We start from the raw sequence: 14393 nt of genomic DNA, 5'->3' as shown, positions 1-14393 counted from the left end.
CTTGGCTATTGTAAATAATGCTGCAATAAATATTAAAAAAGTATATTGTTGTAACATTGCTCAAAGTTAGGGGATCAGATGAAACCTGTAGTTTTATCTTTTATTATTCTCATGCTCTTACCAATTAATAATAGTAAAATGGCCTAGACCTTAATTACTAATTGACTTATTCTTTTTTTTTCTCTCTGAAGGCTGCGACCCTAACATTTATATTATATGAGGATACATAATATAAAAATAATTATGTTGTATTATTACAAAAGTGGTTATAGAAAATACTCTTCATGATTACAAAATAATCATCTTATAGAGTCCTAGGGTAATGGTCTAATAATTGCAAATCTAAAGAATTTTACTTTTGAAAAAATGCATATTTTTATACATAGCATTTATTGCTATGTACTTCCGTTACTCAGGTGGAAGCAACAGTACTTTAATAAATTAGAAGTTTCTTAAGTTGAAAAATCTCTGTCCTCCTAACATACATTATGTATGTGTCTTTGCTTTCAAGACTTTGGTTTAATGTAGTGAATGTCATTTTATTTTTCAAATACTAATTACAGATTAGTTACTAATTAGATACTAATTACAGATCAGTTGTTCTTAAATTCATTTTTTAAAATAAAAACTCATTTGGAAAACATGTTAAATAGGAAGATTACCCCAAGTTCTTTAGAGATTTCTATTCAAAATGTGTGGTGTTATGTCCAAGAATAAGCATTTCTGACAGTCTCCCCAGGTAATTCTGGTGCTAGTGGTCCAGGACACTTTGAAAAACACTAAACTTTCTGAGTTTGTATAGAACAATTGCCAGTAATTCTTTTTTTGTTTTTAATTTTTTTAATGTTTATTTTTGAGACAAAGAGCGTGAACAGGTGAGGGTTAGAGGGAGAGGGAGACACAGAATCCGAAGCAGGCTCCAGGCTCTGAGCTGTCAGCACAGAGCCTGACGTGGGGCTCGAACTCACAGACCTTGAGATCATGACCTGAGTCGAAGTCGGAAGCTCAACCAACTGAGCCACCCAGGCACCCCTTTTTAATTTTTTAAAATGTTTATTTACATTTGAGAGACAGAGCATGAGCAGGGGAGGGGTAGAGAGAGAGGGAGACACAGAATCCAAAGCAGGCTCCAGGCTCTGAGCTGTCAGCACGGAGCCCAATGTGGAGCTTGAACTCACCAACCATAAGATCATGACCTGAGCAGAAGTCACGTGCTTAACCGGCTGAGCCACCCAGGTGCCCCTGTTTCAAACTTTCTATGCTTAAAGGCATAGGCATCAGAGATACAGTAGACGTCCCCTTTCTATGTCTTCTGAGCCCATTCTTTGCCCTTTCTTTCCAGATGTAATGAACATCTTGAAGTTGTTTGTCTTCCTCCTAACCAACTGTGTTTTTAGCTTTTGTATTTTTATCGTAACCATGTGTTTCACAAATGTAGAGTATATTTAGTGTTTTCTAATTTTTATGAGAAATTAATGCAGATATACTGTACTTTTTTTCCTGCAGTCTTTCAGTCAGCATTATATATTTTAGATGAATGTGTTGACAAATTATGCATTCTTTTTAACTCTTACATAGAATTCCACATATGATAAAACAAATATTTCATATTTTCTTGTGTTGATAGGCTTTTAATTTTCAAACAGTTCGGATATTATGAGTGATCTAGTAAAAATTTTTGTATACACCTCCTTGTATAAGAAATATCCTGAATTCCTTAAGACCGTAAATCACTGGATCTGCATTGTTAGCATATGCCAGTTTACTTAAAGAGGGTTCCTTTGGTTTTACCATCATCAGCAGCCTATGAAATTGTCTTTTCACATATTCAAATACTTGGTTTGGCACACTTTAAAATTTTTACCAGTCCAGTGTATTACTGTAGCTTTAATTTGATATCTGTGGTTACTGTTTTACCTATCTTTACAGAAGCATTGCCCTTAATTAATTTTGGGAGTTGTTAGATCTTTTCAATAGTAATCACTTATGGGCTAGAAGTTGACAGTTGTCTTTCAGTTTCTGGCTTATGTTTAAATTGAGTTTGTGGTGTACTGAAGATGTTCATTTTAATTGAATCAAATATGCAAAATAAAATGATAATGAAGAACATGGACTTTGGATCAAGTCTTGGTTGCATTTAAGTCCTAAGACCTTGGGCTACTTAACCTCTCTGAGCCTCATTTGTATAATGGGAATAACAATAATACTACTTCACAGGTTCCTAGTACAGCAGTACAGAGAAGGTACCTACTACATGTTAGATTTCATAACTTTCAAAATATTTCTTTATGGATTTTAGTGTTTATGGCTTTAAAGAGATGCTTCTGATATTGAGGTCATAAATATATCCTCGTATATTTTCTTAAAAATTTTATTGTTCTGTTTTTCATATTTAGATTTGTATTTAGATCATCTGGAGTTTACTTTTATGGATGGTATACAGTGGGAATCTAACTTTTTTTCTATGGCTAACAAATTTCTCCACCATTACTTACTTATCTATCCTAGTATTACCTTGTTCATTTATAATAATGCTACCCTCTGTGATTCGGTATGTTCTTATGCATGCAAAAGTATCTTTCTGTATTCTCTGTTCTGACTGATTTATATAAAACATGAATTACCAGGTTTTTAAATTTTATTTTAGCTTTACAGTGTTATCTAGTAGGGCAAGTCACTCTTCTTTTACTTCTTTAAACTTTTCTTGATTATTTTTGCCCTTTACCCTTCCATATGAATTTAAGAATAAGCTTGTTATGTTGATCTCACACACACACACACACACATACACACATACCTTTCTGTGATTATAATTGAAATTCACTGGAATTGTAGATTATTTTGGGTAGAATTGATATCTTCAACATTCTGAATCTCTGAATTGTTCCATCAAAGAAAATGGTATAACTTTTCAGTTATTTAAATAATATTTTTATTCTTGCTTTTATTATATTTTAATGGAGAAATCTCAGATTAAGTTTTTCAGGGGGGGACCTTACACATTTTTAAAGTATCTTTTTCTGTTTATTTGTTGCTACTATACAGAAGTGTAGTTGAGGGGCGCCTGGGTGGGTCAGGTGGTTAAGTATCTGACTCTTGGTTTTGGCACAGGTCATGATCTCCCAGTTTCGTGGGTTCAAGCCCCACATCAGGCTGTGTGCTGGCAGCAGGAGCCTACTTGGGATTCTCTCTTTCCCTCTCTCTTTGCACCTCCCCCACTTGCACTGTCTCTATCTCAAAAAATAAACTTAAAGAAATTAAAAAAAAAGAAGTACAGTTGATTTTTACATGTTAACCTTTAATTCAGAAAGCTTGCTGAACTTTCTTTTTAGGTATAATAATTTTTCTATAGATGCTTATCCATATATTATGCAGAAAATCATATTTATGCAAGAAGTAACACTTTAGTTTTTCCTTTCCATTTTGTAGTTTCTATTTTATTTCCTTGTCCTAGTTTATTTATGAGTGTTTGCTATTCATTTTTGCAAAATTCTTGTCAACAGGATATACATGGATTTTCTCTTGTATTATATAGGATGAAATTACATGTCTTTTAATAGATAAGTGGCTTTTTTTGCTTCTTATAATTTCTCAGATATTTGTAATAATTTCAACTATTTTATTTTGCAGTTTCTATTTTTCTCTCCCTCATCATGTTTCCCTACCTTTTATTTCTTTAGTTTTATGGGAACTAAATATTCATATTTGACTAAACAAGCCTGAATTTAGATGGCATTATAATTTTGTTTTTAATTTTAGAGAGAGAGAGTGCACATGAGTTGGAGAGGGACAGAGGGAGAGAGGGAGACTCTCCAGCAGGCTTCCTGCTGCTGGGGCTTGATCACATCACCCTGGGACCAAGACCTGAGCTGAAATCAAGAGTCTGATGGTCATCAGATTGGACCATCCAGGTGCCCCTAGGGACATTTGAGTCCTTCACTGGAATAATAAAAGAACTCAAGAATGCCTTAACTCTACTTTCCTCTATCCTATTTTTTTTATATTATTTTTGTCAAGTGTATTAGTTTCCTTACATTTATTTATTATTTATTTTAAAAATATCGCAAATATTTATTCTTTCATTCAACAAATATTCATGTGTAAATATAGGCAAATCATAGACATCTGCTCTAAGTTTACAAAGGTGATCAAAACAAATTGTCTCAAATATATACATGTATATATGTATATGTATATATGTATGTATATATGTATATGTATATAAATGTCAAGTAGGTTTATACAGAGGTTTTTTTTCTTGTATTAGCGAAATGATGCAAATGATCATCATACTGAAAACCTTTGTTTGTTCTGCATCATTTCAATAACCTTGTAGAAAATTACAAATTAACTTGACTTTAGTGTTCTTTTTGAGTCACACAGAACTCTTCTGCCTTTTAAATTAAATGCATGTATTCTAGAGCCTTTGCTACTCAGTGGTTTAGTATTTATCCATATTATCTTCCATTTCATTCATAATTGCTGTAATGAAGTATGGTCATAGTTGCTCGGGTTTTGGGTGATTTTGTTATATATATGTTGAGAGTACAAGTAAGGAGCAAGCTCACCAGTAAGCTTTGGTTCAAGTTCTACTTGAAGGCAACCATGGGAATTAAAAAGTTGTTTGTTTACATCTTTCTGTGCCTTTTATCTTATATTTAAACTATCCAAATTAGGCACTACTATTACTTATTATTGGCAAATACTTATTTAGATTTACTAGCATTTTAATATTTTATTTCTTCATCATTGCATACCACTTCTTCCTTCTGAGTTTAATTTTGTTCTTACCAAATAGTTCTGTTGGGAAATATAGTGATGAGGAGTAAAATGTTAAATAAAATATAAAATTCATTTAATTTTTAGTTACAATTTTAGAAAAAAGTAGATTTAACAATTTGAGGTAAAAAAGATTTGTAATTTTATTTATTTATTTATTTGTTTGTTTATTTATTTATTTATTTGAGAGAGTGAGTGTAAACAGGGGATGGGTAGAAAGGGAGTGAGAGAATCTTAAGCAGGCTCCATGCCCAGCATGAGATGTGGCTCAAGGTGCGGCTCCATGTCATGACCCTGAGATCACGACCTGAGCCGAAATCAAGAGTCAGATGCTTAACCAACTGAGCCACCCAGGTGCCCCCAAAGGATTTGTGTTTTACAAAAAGAAAACTATAAAAGAACAATAAAGGCAAAATAGTATAAATTCAGTTTGCATTCTCATGCTTGATCCCTTCCTGAAATTTTGATTTCTCTCCTCTTTTCATCTTATTTTATTTTGATCTCTAGATCTGGGTCAGTGACGGACTGTGTTCCTTTTTCAAGGAGGAAGTAGATTTTCAGGCTCTATTAAAGATATTGTGCTTACCATGTTTCTCATCTCCTGTACCCATACCAGCAGTAGAATTCCAGTCATCAGACTCTTGAACCCACAGGTGGGTCTAAACTCCCCTGAGCTCTCACTTCTGCTTACCACTTCTAGTTTGATATATCTCCATAATTCTGGAAACCAGGATTTCCCTTTCTTTTAAGGTCTTTGTTTGTTTTAGTATGACTATATTTTGTACAAAATTCTTGTTATTATGATATGAGAAAATCTCATGTGTGTCAGTTCAAACATTCACATTGCCAGACAACTATGACTAGTTTCTATATAAGTAAGATGTATTTGATGGATGACTTTTTGTTTCAAGGTTTTTAAAAGGTATTTTTGTTTTCAGTGTGGTGACAAAAGCAATGTTTTCCTTTTGGGTAAAACCACCGTGAGCTTTCTTAAGTACATAGTGTTAGTAGTAATTTTTTTTTTACAAAGATAAAACTGATGCATGCAACTTTAAGATGGGTTTACAAAAACCTGTGAACTTGAGTCTTTGGTTATAATAAAATTGTTATGTCTCAGCTATCATAAAGACAACCTTGGAGAAGAACCTTTCAACAAAAGAAGCAGTTTGTCAAGAATGACAGCTGGAATTTCTCAGCCTCTAGTGCCAGAGTTGACTTAAATCAGGTCAACAGCCACGTCAGTAGTAGAATCCATGGTCTAAGTTTACTTACACGAATCACGGAGATATAAATGTTAAAAAAGGCACATTTCTTTATTGTTTTGAGTACTGATTCTCAAATTATTCTATTGAAGTATCTCTGTTATGCTTTACTTTAAAATGTAGTGACCTCTGTTTTGTACTTCATAGTTCTGTTTAATTGTTTAATTATTTGCTTTTTTATAGCCCCTCAATTTTTATATGATTATATTTGTATATGGATGTGTCACACTATTTTGTAATATCATATATTCCCTTGGTATTTCCTTGTAGATACATATCCTGTTTGAAAATACAGTTTAAATATGTTTAAATAAGATTATCTTATGATTGCCTCAGCTATGTAGTACTGAGTAAGATAAAAGGTTTGAAGATGACTGCCTTGAAATCAGATCTACTCAAGTGAGCATGTAGGGGGAAGGAGAAACTTAGTCTATACTTGTTATGAAACACTCGTCTTAAATTTTTGTGAAACCAAGTACATTACAGAGTACTGATAATATTTATTAAATACTCTCTATGCCAGGCATTGTTTTAAATCTTTTTGTATGAATGAACACACTTACTATTCAAAGAAACACTATTATATTCACGCCCATATAACAAATGATCAATCTGAGGCAGAGGGAGGGTAACTTGCCCAAGGTCACATGACCAGTAAGTGGCTCAATTAAGATATGAACCTAGTTAGATCCTATGCTCTCAGTGGTTAGGAATAAAACAAGAGTAGTTGAGTAGAAGTGAAACTCCTATGATATCTCCTAACTTCTGATTTAGTGCTTTCTATAGGGTATCCAATTTATAGTAGGTAATAAATATAGGTTATTGATGTCCATTAGTTTCCTTTTGCTAAGTTCAAGGGTAAAATAATTTATATTCACAGATTTGCAATTTGAAAGACATCTCTAGCAACTTAGTCTTCAACACATTTGACATGTCAGTTATGATGGGAATGTTGAGAATTTAACGGTCATCGATTTCTTTAACTCTTAAATTGCATTAATTGCTGATAAGGCAAAAAATTTAGTTTAAGTGATTATATGTTTCAGTTCTGTGTACATACTCCTATCTTTCTATATTTTGGTGTGACTGCTAAGTTGTCTGGATGGATTTGTTTTGTGGTGTTGAATGGCCATTTTTCGTCAGTTATAAAAATTATCTGTATTCTGTCAAATTCTGAAAGCAGTGCTTTATAAATTTCCAATAGAAACTAATATAGAACCATTGAGAGAGGAGTATGACATGAGTTGGAATGAAAAATTAATGGTTATTTGCATTTCATTCAGTCGCAACATTGTAACTGTGTTGTGAGCTTTTCCTCCTGATTTATCAGTACTCTCAAAAACTATCTTTTTGACAAAATTCTATGACCAATCAATACAGTATTTCAATTTACCATTTTGTTCTTGATAAATCTGTTTGATAAATGCATTTGTTGTTATTTCTTAACGTTCAAGTTAATTTGCCACGTTTAATGTAAGAATAGTTGAAAGTCGCTGAGATTAAAAGGGAATTGTCTAAGACAGTAAGTCCACAGAGATCTTCTTCCACAATTGTACGGTAATCACATACTGGCCTGCACGCTAGAAAGAAATGTCTTCGTTAATTGGGATCCTTGTACAATTGGTCAGGTTTTGGATATTCCTTCTCTTGAATAAGAGGGTATTTAGTTTTATTTATGATCCCCAAAATGCATCTTTCGATTCTCAATTGTAAACTGACTACCACAAATGCTATGTTCGTAAGTTCCTTAACCATTATGGTAACATTGATGTACCAAGAAAACTTATCGTTGCCAAAACTATACCACAGATCTAGAATCTATTTAAATGAGAGCTCCAAACCATTTTATTTACTTTCAGAAAACAAAAACTTAGAATGATGGCCTTGAATTGCATTGTTACAAATGTGGTTTGGTTTAGATGATGTGCTTCGATTTTTGAACTTAAAAAGCCTGAAAATTCCATCAATTTACCTATTAATTGTAAGATATTATGATAGGGATTCAAAACATTGATTAAGATTTAATACTGGCTAAAATGCATATGATTTTAGTGGTTGTATTAATGCTAGCAAAGATGTGGCTGGATAAATAATAAACATTTTAGATTTTTTTTTTTTTGGACTAAGTTTTTGGATTCAGACATTTTATTTATTTTTTATTTTTTTAATGTTTATTTTTGAGAAAGAGACAGACAGACGGACAGACAGAGAGTGAGCAGAGGAGGGAGGGGCAGAGACAGAGGGAGACCCAGAATCCGAAGCAGGCTCTGAACTGTCAGCACAGAGCCCGACACAGAGCTCAAACTCATGAACTGCGAGATCATGACTTGAGCCGAAGTTGGACGCTCAACAGACAGAGCCACCCAGTCGCCCCTGGATTAAGACATTTTAAATTTTAATCTTGATTTACTTTCACATCAATATGTTTATTTTAGAACTGGAGCATCTTCCAGCCCATCTTATTGTTAAAATTATAAAACGTTTTGTAGAAGAGCTGACTTACAGAGTTATGGGTAGCCGACTATAAGTTTGAAAGTACATTTGATTTCTTTTGTAATTCTCAATCCACCGAGACCTCCTTCATCATAGTTGGTAATTCTTTTAGATAGGATGAACTGTAGGGATGGCAGAATAAACTGATAATCTTAAGACGTCATAAATGCTAGAGGTCCAAAAGGAAAAGCTCTGCATCTCTTATCCCCGTAAAAACTATCAATGTGGGAGACTACTATTAATAAGCAAGCCCAAAAGTGAAAATTCATATGACTTGATAATTTTTAGATTGATCACATAATTTATAATGTAAACTCAGAAACTTTTGAAAGTGAAATGGGTCATTATTAGTATACTTGACTCTTGAACAACGCAGGGTTAAGGGCACAGTTAAAAATCCACATATAACTTTGACTCTCTCAGAAAACTAAACTACTAATAACCTAGTATTGACTGGAAGCGTTACCAATAACCTAAATAGTCAATTAACACACATTTTGCATATTAATTAGTGTATTATATACTATATTCTTTCAATAATCTAATCTAGATAAAAGAAAATGTTATTAAGAAAATCCCAAGTAAAGAAAATATATTTATAGCATTCTACTATATTTATTAAAAGAATCCATGTATGAGTGAACCCAGTACAGTTCAAGCTCTTGTTGTTCAAGTGTTAGATGTAATTACACTGAGACAGTAGGCATAAAGTAAGTCTGTCCTGGATGTATAGTTACCTCATCTGTAGATTTGATGAATCAAAGCTCTTTGTCCTATCATCTACCCTGTTTAGCACTGTGAATAAAAGATTTACTTAAGCAGGCGCGGAATTCCAGAGCAGCTTTATGTTATTCTTTTGGTCAACAGAAGCCAAGTTATGATTGAAGAGTCACTCTAGGGTTGAGCCCAAGGCAGTATCCTTAGGGTATAAGTTACAGGTCTTGCTAGAATTCATTTTTAACCTGCCTAGGAATCCTTTTAAACTAGTATCTGTGAATCACTTGGGGATGATGTTAAAATGCACATTCTGATATAGCCAGTGGGAGTGGAGCCTGAGATTTTTTACATTTATGATAAGCTCCCACGTGATGTTTATGCTGTTGGACACTGGACCTGCTTTCAGTAGCAAAGTTGTAAATTATTTTAGGCAATCCATATATCTCGATTACCTCTAATTTTGCTAATGAATGCTCATTTCATCACTCAAATTAACAAGATATGTCACTAGTTTCACCATTAAAAACCCATTTTGGATATCCAGTAACCTAATTAACAAAATGTTGGCTATTGATCAAAGGCAGAAATTTTAGTAGGAATAGGTAGCCACCTCTGAAGTGTGGCCCATTCTCAAATTATGCTGTATCTTTCTGCGTTAAAACTTGGTATTCTTGATTCGCATGTCAGTTGACCACTTTGCAAATATGCTTTCTTGGTGGGCACTTGGGTGTTGCCTTAACTTAAGTAATATGTATTATTACTTATATGTATATGTATACAATATGTACATGCATACTATACATATAATGTGGTATACATTATATCACATTGCTTATGTTGAGGTATTTCAAGGTATATTTTAGGAATCATGACTCAATCTGTTCTGCCTTTCATCTTTCCATAGTCAACGTGTACTATTTGTGTAATTTTCATAGTTGTGTGATCATCTGATGCTGGCATGAGGGAGAACACAAATACTAAGAGGTACACCTGAATGTTACATGACACTGACTCACAAGGTGAAGGTACAGGTGACCTCCCAAGACAGGTCTCCTAAAATAGTGTTGAGAGTCTGAATGGTCATCTGAATTCCTCCTGATTGTAATAGGAGGAGTTTTTTTGTCTTTTCAGAATGTACTCTTGGGTCATATGGAGCCTGGCTTCCTTCGCACATCTATCTTTGACATGTTTGAGTTCTTAGGTCAGCTGTTTAATGTTTTTGTCATTGTGTTTTTATTTGTAACATGACAAAGTATGTCACCACACTGCCAAGATGATCAAATGAGTTGATATATATGTTTTGAAAAAATAAAGTGCAATAACAATTCATGAAATTACCAGTTCACATTTAAAATACTATTCAACTCCTTATAAATCATCAGATGTCATTTTTTGTGGCTATAAACCCATCAAGATATTGAGAAAAAACAAAACTATTCTCTCTTACTTCCTGATGTCTTAAGATTTAGTGATAGATTATGATTGGGAATAGAAACAAATGTATACATGTAAATCATAAAGATGTGTTTAGATTTGGCTTATTCAGTTCTCAAAACTGAGAATGCAGAGAATTTAGAATAAGGAAGCTCAGATTTTCCATTCCTAACATTAGAAAGTGTAGCCATGAAACTGAGTTTTCTTTGTGTTCCAAAGAAGGAATTGTTACCTTCTTTCTTTTCTCAGGTTTGACCCTCCTGTCTGGACCAAGGGTACTTATGCCATATAAATGACCATTTGTTTTAGATTTAAGTAGATGGATATTTTCTTTTCTTTTTTCTTTATAACTAGGATCACAGACATTATGGAAAGTCTCTTTGAAGTTTTATGCTAAGTACTTTCTGCTAAAGCTCTCATTTTTCTCTCTTTACTTACTGCCTTTCCATTATGATAAATCACTGAAATCTCATAGGCTTATCCCTACAACAAAACTATCATTCCTTTCTTCCCTCTTTTTCTTTTTCTTTTCCTTTTATGAAGTTTTGATGACTTAGATGACTTAGACTACACATGCCACTTCTAAGAGTGTTGTACAAATACTTTTCTTCAAGTATGGATTCCCCCTCCAAGCATATCACCTGTGAATCATATGGTAATTGTGAAATGCATGTTAAATAACAGTAAAATAAAAGTAAAAAGAATCAGACGATTTATCATTTACCTTAATCGCACCTTTCTACTTTGTCACTGTATCCTTCACTTTCTTTACTTACCATAAAACAGTGTTGAGCTGAATCTTTAACTCATGTATGCTATTCACAATACTACACACAACTTATAACATTTCCCCCATGCCTGTTACTCACAGGTAATGTTACTCTGTATAAAGTCTGTAGTGAGTTTTATTTATACTTTTTCATGTTTGTGGTCTTCTGATGTACATATATCTTATTCCATTCTCATTTGAATGAAGTTTTGTATCACTTTTGTTTCTTATGTATGATATCACCAATAAGTGGGTAGATACTGTGTATATATCAAAAAGGTCTATAAATAATTACTATAAAATTCCAAAGGCAAGAAGTCAGAATTTATAATTTGATTCACATTATTTTAAACAGTGTTTCCAAAGTCACTATGAAATGGGCCGAAGCTCTTATTCCATTTTAAATAAAATTATATAAAACTCCCTTTATAAATTACTGAATAATAAGGCTTTAAAAGTATAATATGAAGATTTGATAACTATTACTGCATTTAATATTAATTTTCCGAGAAACCTGCCTATAATGATACTTTTAAAATGTCACATTCATCTTGTTAGAGATTTTTGTTAGAGAATTTGTTAGAGAAATAAAAAAAGCACTCATGTATAGTGGGAATTAAGGTACCATAAACAGTTCATTCTGTTAAATTTATATAAAGAAACCTTTCACAAAATTTTCAGAATTTCACTTGAATTGGACAGAGGAGAAATCATTTCTATGAATTGCCTCTATCAAGTTGCTGCTAAGCCTATTTTCCAAGATACAAATGTGACATAAGAGGAAGCTTTGGTTTGTGTGTGCTCTTTGTTGTCAGAAATCCTGTTGTATTTATTTTTGTGCCCCCGGTATCTGTTGTATTCTGGAATATAGCCGTTCCTCAATAAATGCTTGATGACAGACTGAATTCATCTAATTAGTGTATTCAAGAGAACACTCAATTGTGAGTATTATTTTTATTGTAGTTAATTTTCCTCAGAGAAGAGATCCATTTTGTAAGTAAATTTCCACATACAAATCTGAACATTAGTGTAGATATATTTGTCTGCACGTTCACATTTGTGGAGTCCTATCTGTTCTGTCATATTTTCATATTTTTCCCAATGACACAACAGATCAGAAAGAGTATAGTGAGGGACACCTGGGTGGCTCAGTTGGTTAAGTGCCTGATTCTTGATTCGGCTCAGGTCGCAATTCCAGGGTCGTGGGATTGAGCTTTGTGTTGGGCTCTGTGCTAAGTGTGGAGCCTGCTTAAGATGTCTCTTTCCCTCTCTCTTTCTCTCTGTCTCTATCTCTTTCTCCCTCCCTCCCTCCCTCTACCTCTCTCCCTTGCTTGCACTCTCTCTCTCTCTCAAAAGGTACATCCTCTTATAAAAACATCACTTTTTAATAAACATTTGATTATTATGATGTAAGTAATAAAATAACTATTGCAGTTTTTGTTAATTAGTAGCCAAAGAAATCTGATGCCCAATGTGGTTTCCAAACACCCCCTTAAATTAGATTAAGTGCATCCTTTGGTTCATGACACTTTATTATTGTCGGTACATGAATGGCCACATTTTTAAAAACATAATTAATCAACATAGAATGAGCAACAGTGAATTTACTGTCCAGTTAAAGAAGTAGGTTAACAGTATTTTGTATCTACTTCTGTGTTCCACTATCCTGTCTTTCCTCACCTTCCCACCAGAATAAACAATTATTTTAAAATTTGTTTTTATTGTATTCTTGTTTATTTTTTTACTTTTAACTTAAATATGCATGTCTAAACAAAACCTTATTTAGTTTTCTTTGTTTTTGAACTTATGAAAAGGCTACTATAAGTACATGTAGTTTGATATAAATCAGAGGTGAATTACTGTGTGTTTGTAATTAATTTATACATTTTTTAAAATTCTACAGATATATTCGAGGTATTTTGTTAAACCCTATGAATATGAACTAAAATTTTACACTGTTCCATTCTGGAGAGATTCTCTGTTTCTGGTGAAAATAGATAAGTAAATTTACAGTTACTACGTGATTTGACAGACAAAAGATATGCTATATACCTTTATGTTGTGTACCAGAAGGAAGATCAAGTTGGTCTTGAAGAATAAATAGAATTTACTTAAGGGAGAGTGGCATTATAAAATTTTTCTATGTTTGCATGATTTATGTAAACTGGTAACATAAAATGAGTCTGGAAAGGAAGGCAGAGGACAAATTGTGAAAGACTTTGCAAGCCATACAAAGAGTTTGGACACACCCCTAAGTTATAGGGAGCCTGGAAAGATTTAAAGAAGGTTAAAATGATCAGTTATCTTATTGAGAGAAATCACCCTAGTTGCAGTGTGGAAGGCAGGTCACAAGGAGAAGTCAGATATGGTTTCCAGACTATGGCAATGGTCAAAGTAAGAAATATTGAGGAATTGATCTAAGATGGAGGAGTGTTGATGGAAAAGAGTGAGAGATTAATAAGGAGTTTGAATAGCACATCAACAAGACTTATTTACCAGTGTGAATGATTGGTGGGAATTATGCTGAAAGATGAGAAATTTAAGAAGACTTTGAGCTTTTTGGACTGGAGTACCAAATCACTGGTGGACCCTTAGCCCAGTCTAGGGCTTTTCTGTAAAGAGAAATTTTAGTAAGGGATCAAGTTGGGGTGTGGGTAGAGTGTTTAGTCTAAATGATGTTGAGTTTTCTAAAATCTGTAAGACAAGACCTAAACTTATAGCTGATAGCTGATTATCTAAACACAAGACAATGTGCAAAGATTTCTGGAAGGAACAAAATCAAACAATTTCAAGCCTCTCAGTTATACTCTCAGGCAAGGAATGATATAAGGACCCAAGTGTTTCAAAGATAAGACAGAATATCCTAGGTGGCATCAAATGGAATGTGTGGTGCTGTGATTTCCCAAAGAGAGAAAGCTCTATTCTCTTTGAATGATCAG

The sequence above is a fragment of the Neofelis nebulosa genome, chromosome 4 (assembly GCF_028018385.1).
Source record: "Neofelis nebulosa isolate mNeoNeb1 chromosome 4, mNeoNeb1.pri, whole genome shotgun sequence".
Classification (NCBI taxonomy): domain Eukaryota; kingdom Metazoa; phylum Chordata; class Mammalia; order Carnivora; family Felidae; genus Neofelis; species Neofelis nebulosa.
The sequence above is the reverse complement of the archived record's forward strand: the minus strand, read 5'-3'. Positions refer to the sequence as shown.